We start from the raw sequence: 8,394 nt of genomic DNA on the forward strand, positions 1-8,394 counted from the left end.
ATTCAAGGGGTTTTCTTTATTTTCTTTTTACAATTTTCTACATTGTAGAATAATAGTGAAGACATCAAAACTATGAAATAACACATGGAATCGTGTAGTAACCAAAGTGATGTTAAACAATTCAAAATATATTTTATATTTGAGATTCTTCAAAGTAGCCACCCTTTGCCTTGATGACAGCTTTGCACACTCTTGGCATTCTCTCAACCAGCTTCATGAGGTAGTCACCTGGAATGCATTTCAATTAACAGGTGTGCCTTGTTAAAATTGTATTTGTGTATTTGAGCCAATAAGTTGTGTTGTGACAAGGTAGGGGTGGTATACAGAAGATAGCCCTATTTGGTAAAAGACCAAGTCCATATTATGGCAAGAACATCTCAAATAAGCAAAGGGAAACGACAGTCCATCATTACTTTAAGGCATGAAAGTCAGTCAATACGGAGCATTTCAAGAACTTTGAAAGTTTCTTCAAGTGCAGTCACAAAAATCATCAAGCACTATGAAACTGGCTCTCATCAGGACCGCCACAGGAAAGGAAGACCAAGATTTACCTCTGCTGCAGAGAATACGTTTATTCGAGTTACCAGCCTCAGAAATTGCAGCCCGAATAAATGCTTCACAGAGTTCAAGTAACAGACACATCTCAACATCAACTGTTCAAAGGAGACTGCGTGAATCAGGCATTCATGGTCGAATTGCTGCAAAGAAACCAGTACTAAAGGACACCAATAAAAAGAGACGCTTGCTTGGGCCAAGACACATGAGCAATGGACATTAGACCGGTGGAAATCTGTCCTTTGGTTTGATGAGTCCAAATTTGACATTTTTGGTTCCGACTGCCGTGTCTTTGTGAGACGCAGAGTAGGTGAACGGATGATCTCAGCATATGTGGTTCCCAACGTGATGCATGGAGGAGGAGGTGTGATGGTCTGGGGGTGCTTTGCTGGTGACACTGTGGGTGATTTATTTAGAATTCAAGGCACACTTAACCAGCATGGCTACCACAGCATTCTGCAGCAATACGCCATCCCATCTGGTTTGCGCTTAGTGGGACTATCATTTGTTTTTCAACAGGACAATGACCCAACACATCTCCAGGCTGTGTAAGGCCTAATTTGACCAACAAGGAGAGTGATGGACTGCTGCATCAGATGACCTGGCCTCCACAACCACCCTACCTCAACCCAATTGAGATGGTTTGGGATGAGTTGGACCGCAGAGTGAAGGAAAAGCAGCCAACAAGTGCTCAGCATATGTGGGACCTACTTCAAGGCTGTTGGAAAAGCATTCCAGGTGAAGCTGGTTGAGAGAATTCCAAGAGTTTGCAAAGCTGTCATCAAGGCAAAGGGTGGCTATTTTGAAGAATCTAAAATCTAAAATATATTTTGATTTGTTTAACACTTTTTTGGTTAATACATGATTCCGTATGTGTTATTTCATAGTTTTGATGTCTTCACTATTATTCTACAATGTAGAAAATAGTAAAAATAAAGAAACACCCTTGAATGAGTAGGTGTGTCCAAACTTTTGACTGGTACTGTATATATACACATATACTGTATTTAAATATATATACATATAATGGTGTGTAAAGACGGTATGGACAGTATATGAATAGAAAAGGTATATATAGCAGTAGTTCTATAGGATGAGCCATTACTAGAATACAGTATATACATATAAAGTGGGTAAAACAATATGTAAACATTATTAAAGTGACCAGTGTTCAATGACTCTATGTACAATGGTCAGCAGTCTCTAAGGTGCAGGGTAGAGTACCGGGTGGTAGCTGGCTATGACAGTGACTAAGGAAATTACGTTGAACCAACGTGGAATAGACATTGAATCGACATCTGTGCTCAGTGGGTAGATACTTGGATCATAATGCCAGGTTGTTGGGCCCTTGTGCGAGCCATTTCAAATGAGAATGACTCAAATGTGCAGTATGCTGTGCCAGACACCTACACACCAAGTATTTTCAGGAAATAAATAATTACTGGATTCTCAGATTTCACACGGTGATGGATTCCAACTTAAACACTCTTTGCCGAAAATCAACACAGTAACAATTATCAAAACTGACAAGACACGTATCATTACATCAATAATGAGAGAGATAGGCTAACGGAAGGATAATTAGCTAATAATCAAACTCGTGTGCTCATTGAGTTAAACAGCTCTATGGAAGCTGGCAGTCAAAGAAGTAAACAACGGTGGCTATTTTTGTTTTGCTTAACTTTTGCTAGTCAGTTCTGGACTGATGATGAAACACCATAAGTGGGTACAGACAGAATGGCTAAAGCCCCAGCCCCTTCCCCGTGGGGCCCCTAAAAACCTCCCAGATAGAGAGGAGCTCCCAGTACAGTGGATGGCAACAGAAGCGTGACAGACTGAGTCACACAATCTTTCACACGGTAGCCGTCATAAGCTACCTTATCCTCCTTACCTTGTAGTCGGCTCAGGGTATTGTCATTCACTGGACGAGCCCAGCACCCATGAACATATGGAGGCCATCAATTTGCTATGTTCTCCCCCTCCGTCCCCCCATCTGCAAAACTCCCTCAACTCCCTTACCCCTTAAGTCCCCCTATCTCTCTCATGCCGAGATTTACACTCCAGATATTGAAGCCATTTCTTTCAAACTTTTTTTTTATCCCCCTCAAATCTGTTTGCGCTTTGACTGCTGGTCACGGTGGCTGGGATTCGCACGGCAGTGTGTGTGTGTGTGTGTGTGTGTGTGTGTGTGTGTGTGTAGGCGTGGGTAGAAAGCCTTATCTGTTAAAACTTGGCTAAGTTTACATGTTCGTTCACACTTCATTAGGCTGAAAAATCCTGTATTTTTATGCTGTTGTGGGTACAGTGACAAATGAACATGACCATTCGTAACCAATGAGGAAAATCAAAGTGGGAGAGCATCATGTACTGACAAGGACTGTTCCACCTAGCTGAGAACTATTGTATAATATTACAGCGATATTGCTACTTCATCTACAATTAAAGATACACTCTAAACCTAATGCCAAAATGTAAGGTAAATAATGACCAAATAAACTTCTGGTATGTACCTTTAATAAAAGCTCAAATGTTTGCATTGGTATGTGTGTTGTAGCTTTGCGGTTTTTAAATAGTAAAGCCATAAGTTGCTATTTTGGATGGAAGTACAATGTTTGAAAGATTTATACCATATTATAGGATAGGGAATACTGTTCCTATAGACAGTAAATCTAGTATCCTGCGGTTTATTTCTCTGTCTTGTCTCGCCATGACAGTTTGTTTCGCGTCCTTAAGGATAAAGAATGGACCCGCAACAAAGAGAACAACCCTAATACATTTCACAATTATATTCACCCCTAATTCAAACCGGTGGAATTGACTGTACAAGCCAAAGGCTCGACAGCTCAGTAAATTCTGTGTAATGTCAAGTTGTACTGTACTTTTCTGTTATTATCACTTTGGGCTTCACTTTGTGTTGCTGTACTTAGTAGAGTTAACCTCAGGATTCCCCTATATTCATCCACCCCACTATGCATTCTCCCCTTAAGTCCCTGCTAAAGAGACTATTAACACTAGCTAACCACTTTTCTTCTATTTTATGTTTGCTTCTTTTACAAATGTATGAGACCAGGCAAAGTGTGGCATATTGAGACTCTTTGACAGAGCCCTCCTGTCAGAAAACACTGAAGACGGAAATACACGTTCAAAATAGTTGTGGGAAAAGAAAAATGTATGATTGAGAAAGTGTGGTGGGATGGCTACTCAATGTTAAACCATTGTAGTTTTGATTCAACATTATAAACATGCATATGTAGCCGGTGTGAAATGGCTAGTTAGTTAGCGGTGCGTGCTAGTAGCGTTCCAATCGGCGACGTCACTCGCTCACTTGACCTTGAAGTAGTTTTTCCCCTTGCACTGAAAGGACCCGGCTTTCAGTTACCTAGGGCGATAGGTAACAATGCTTTTAGTGTGACTGTTGGGGTGAGGAGAGGGACAGAAGCAACACTGTTACACATATATACAGAGAAACGTATTGCTTTTTCTGTTAGCTGTGCTATGTGTTTCATTCAGATAGGAAATGACCATATTATAAAGATATGGTAAATGTATTATTTTATTTTCACGATTTCACATTGTCAATGTAGTGAAGTGTTGGGTTTACTGTCCAGAGCAGATAAGACAGAGAGTGTATGATTCTCTAGACTGAAATAAACCTTGACAAATGGCCCTTCTCCATTGCAGTGCGATAGGACGGGGAAAAAAATATGGAACCTTTAATATCTCTGCCACAGTCACATCAGAAAGGTGACATTTTGGCATCACAATGGAGATCCAACAGTGGCTGCTCCCGCAATCCATTATTTCTGCGCCATATCACCCGGAGATATAAGAAATTAATCAACTTGGGATCATGTCCCCTCACCGCTTGTTTCGCCATGAAAAGCAGGCCTGGCGTTCCACCACTGGATAATCATGAATGGAAAACAAATGTGCTGCCGAGGAAAAGAGGGAAGGCACTTTTCAATGGGGGAGGCTGGAGAGGAAAACACAGTGGAAGAAAGAGACAGATGTTTCTTCATCTGCATCTTTTCCTTCCTATAATCTATCCTTCACACACAGCCTCTGAGAAGAAGTTTGCTGTGTGTCAGAATCCAAAGTCTGCTTTCTCTTCTTTCTTAGTCTTTCTTTTCCTCAGCTTCCCTCTGCAGATAGGACATGCTCCATAGAACTGTGTGTGAACTCGCAGCTTTTGTACTAAATGCCTGCCATCAAAGGGTAATTCCAAAGTGCTTCCTTGTACTGAGTTCTCTTTCAATTTCTAATTAAGTCTCATAGTCAAATGGCCAGCAGTAATTGTGACAGTCGTTAAGCGATATCGCGGCAGTTTTTGACTGACCACATTCACATGCAATCAAGTTAGAGTATGAATCACTTTTAGATGAGTGAAATCCTGAAATTGTACTGGGGAAAAATGAACACAAAATATTTTTGATATGACCTGTAGGTCACAATTCTCTTTGTTTTTCTTCCTACAATTCTATAAAAAAAGATTGTCACAAGGTCATTTATTTGCTTTACATTAAATAAATACATTTAGTTAGCCTATGTCTTATTATTTTATTTAATTGGAACTTGTTGAAAAACATGAGATAAATCAAATCTCATAAAATGTTGGTAAATGTCAGGACAATGCCAGTCACAAAACCCTTGCCAAACCTTGTCAACACTTCTTTTTACATAATGTAATACAATTATGTGCCAAAGTATTATTTTCAGTATCCATACAGAGACTTTGGGGTGGCAGGTAGCCTAGTGATTAGAGTGTTGGACAAGTAACCGGAAGGATGCAAGATCGAATCCCCGAGCTGACAAGGTAAAAATCTGTCGTTCTGCCCTTGAACAAGGCAGTTAACCCACTGTGCCTAGGCCGTCATTGAAAATAAGAATTTGTTCTTAACTCACTTGCCTAGTTAAATAAAGGTAAAAAATTTATAAATAAGTGCACTGCAACGTTATGTCGAAAGAATGTAAGCTAGAAACAAAATCAAGCAGATCACCCTGCCTCTGTTTTGGTAAAGATGATGGGCCTGGAGAATTCTAACCAAAATCAAATGTATAGACAGAGCAATGGATGCAAGGACTGACCTTCCATGATATCAAAATTGTATCTTTAACCATGTTTTGAGGCTATACAGTGTTTGTTTACATTTACATTGTTTACAAACATTGAAGAATATAAGGTATAAATGCCTCATGAGCTTGGTTCACCTACCCCATGATAACCCAAAATATAAGATTGCTTTACTCCAAGAATCAATGGGTATATATCATTCATTTCTAAGTAAAAAATGTATGTTGCAACTAAGGATTCTACCTTTAACAGAACACTTAAAATAAACACTTATAACAGGCATTCTCTGTAAATGAATACTTAAACTGAGATATAGTATTGTTTGATAAATAGTACAATATTTCAGAAATAAGGATTTGAATCTGTGCTTTGAGTTTGAAGGTTAAACGGGCGATACTCAAGGTTTCACCACCGTTCTGTTTGCCAGAAGCACTTATGGCATCTTATTTCTTTAACCCAAATGTCATGTTTTTAACTCAAATGTAATAGGTGTGTTTTTAGTAGAATCTAGAAAGTCCTCAGTCTCAGTTATTTTATTGAAATGAATGCAGATGAACTGGAAATGAGAAGAAAATGGCAAACTGCCAAAAGGCTGACCACCGTCTTCTGAGCAAAGCTAATTATGAGGTCACACAATTTTACATCGATGCCAGGGAAGAGCTGTGAAGATCCTAGAAAAACTCGGAAGAGTCACGCTGATTCGGTTTGTTTAAATTTTGAACGGATATTCGGCCCTTTAAAAAGGGTGGAAATTGATGTTTCAGCCAATTGACAAGTGAAACATGTTACAGACACCGCAGCAAAGGACTATGGGTCATATTAATGTCCTCATCGTCTTCCCACTAGTCAGCAGATGTAAGTGGTCTGCAGTGGGGAGGCATGGTGTGTGTGTGTGTATGGGTGGGTGGATGTGTGATTTTTTGTGTGTCTGTGTGTCTGTGTGTTGCTGCACGTCTGTGTGTTTATGTGTGTGAGAGAGTTGTGGGCTATGCTTTCAGGGGGTGGGGAGGTGTGTGTGGTTCGAGGATGGGGGGGTGCACAGAGGAATTCAGCAGCCATCTCAGGCATGTTGTCGGCATGTAGGCATCCACTTCTCAGCATACCACTGCACAGCTGTGGTGACACCTACATTCCAATCTGTGCTCACATGGGGTCCCACCCGGCCAACATCCTCATCCCAGGCTCTGATGAATAACACATGCAGGGTCTTCCTCCTATTCTTCCTCCACCAGTCTTCATCACTCCACCGATTCACTCCACAATCCGAGACATGAAGTGCTTTTCACCCTCATGTTAATCCCCTCAAAGAATTCTGCGAAACCTGTTGAATTTGCAGCCGTCCAGCATCGGTTGTGAGTCATACCGGTTGAGACCATTCTGATCGTCTCGACAATAATCTGAGTCAATGTGACAAGCTTCTTGCCTGTTTCTTTTGTGTATAGTGTACTATGAAAGAGTGAACACTTTCCTTGATGTAGACCTATCAATTATAAGCCTACATTCGACATGTTGAATCACTTGATCAGCGTCAGTGACGCCCCATTCACCCAGGTCACGTCAATGACATCTCTTGACGTTCCAAAAATATTTGATACTTAACACAAAATCATTCATAGTAAGACAGGAATCTTCTCTGTATGTGGTTGACCACAGCAGTACTGGGTACTGTCAATAGAGGGCAGCCTTATCAACAAACAACCCAAAAAAACACATGTCAAATGTTGCTAGTGAATCATCTTAGAGGCAACTCCCACCATCCTCTCACTCCTAGGTCAAGATGAACAAATTACCTTTTTTAAATCGCTTTGGTGCAACTTTCACAAGCATTTGGTACATTTTCACACCGCTTGGTACAAAACTCAAAACAGATCATCAAAAAGGCAGTTTCAAAACTCTGAGAACATTTTCAACTGACTAAGTACAACACACACAATCATAAAGTAACTTTGTCCTCAAACTTAATCAGTTTTTCATCTATAAATACATGTTTCATATTGCAATACATATTGCAATTCATTTCAAGTTTTTGTTTTTCACAATGCAATACTCACATTACTTTTGAAATGATTGTCCTTTCATTTGTTAAAATACGTTTTACTATGAATTAATCTGACTACTCTTAATTGATAATAACTTAACCATTTGGTAAACGGTTAAGTTAAAACATATAAAGTAATATTATGATGATGACTATTCTGATAAAGAAATCTGCTCCGAGATGTACTGTATGTAATGTAAAAAATGCATCCCCTATACAGTAAACATGTATCCAAAATGAAGGTGCTGGGGTCTTTTTGATTTGATGGGGGGGGGGTTCACACTGCTTCACAAAAATTGCATTGGCCAATACATTACTCTAATACCTGCCATTTACATAGTTGTAGCAGATGCTTTTATCCAGTGACAACAGTGAGTCCATTATTTATTTTTCCATGTGACCCTTCAATGGAACCCACAACTCTGGTGCAATGCTCTTATTAGCTGAGCCACGCAGGACCACAAGTACAATACACTACATGTTGTGTATGATTGCCATCTTCATGAGCGTGCCATCCTTCTTCAGGCCATGGATGAGGCATGCGATGACATCAATACAGATCAATGTCAGGCTTGGATTCGCCGTGCCAAAAGGTTTTTCCCAAGGTGCATGAACAATGAGGACATTTACTGTGATTCAATGATCACAGCTTCGATCACACATGGGATAGAAATGACGGACATTTGATTTTCAGTACATTTTGGTGGGCAGTGCAAGTGTATTACCTAAT

The sequence above is a fragment of the Salvelinus alpinus genome, chromosome 28, assembly GCF_045679555.1.
Source record: "Salvelinus alpinus chromosome 28, SLU_Salpinus.1, whole genome shotgun sequence".
NCBI lineage: Eukaryota > Metazoa > Chordata > Actinopteri > Salmoniformes > Salmonidae > Salvelinus > Salvelinus alpinus.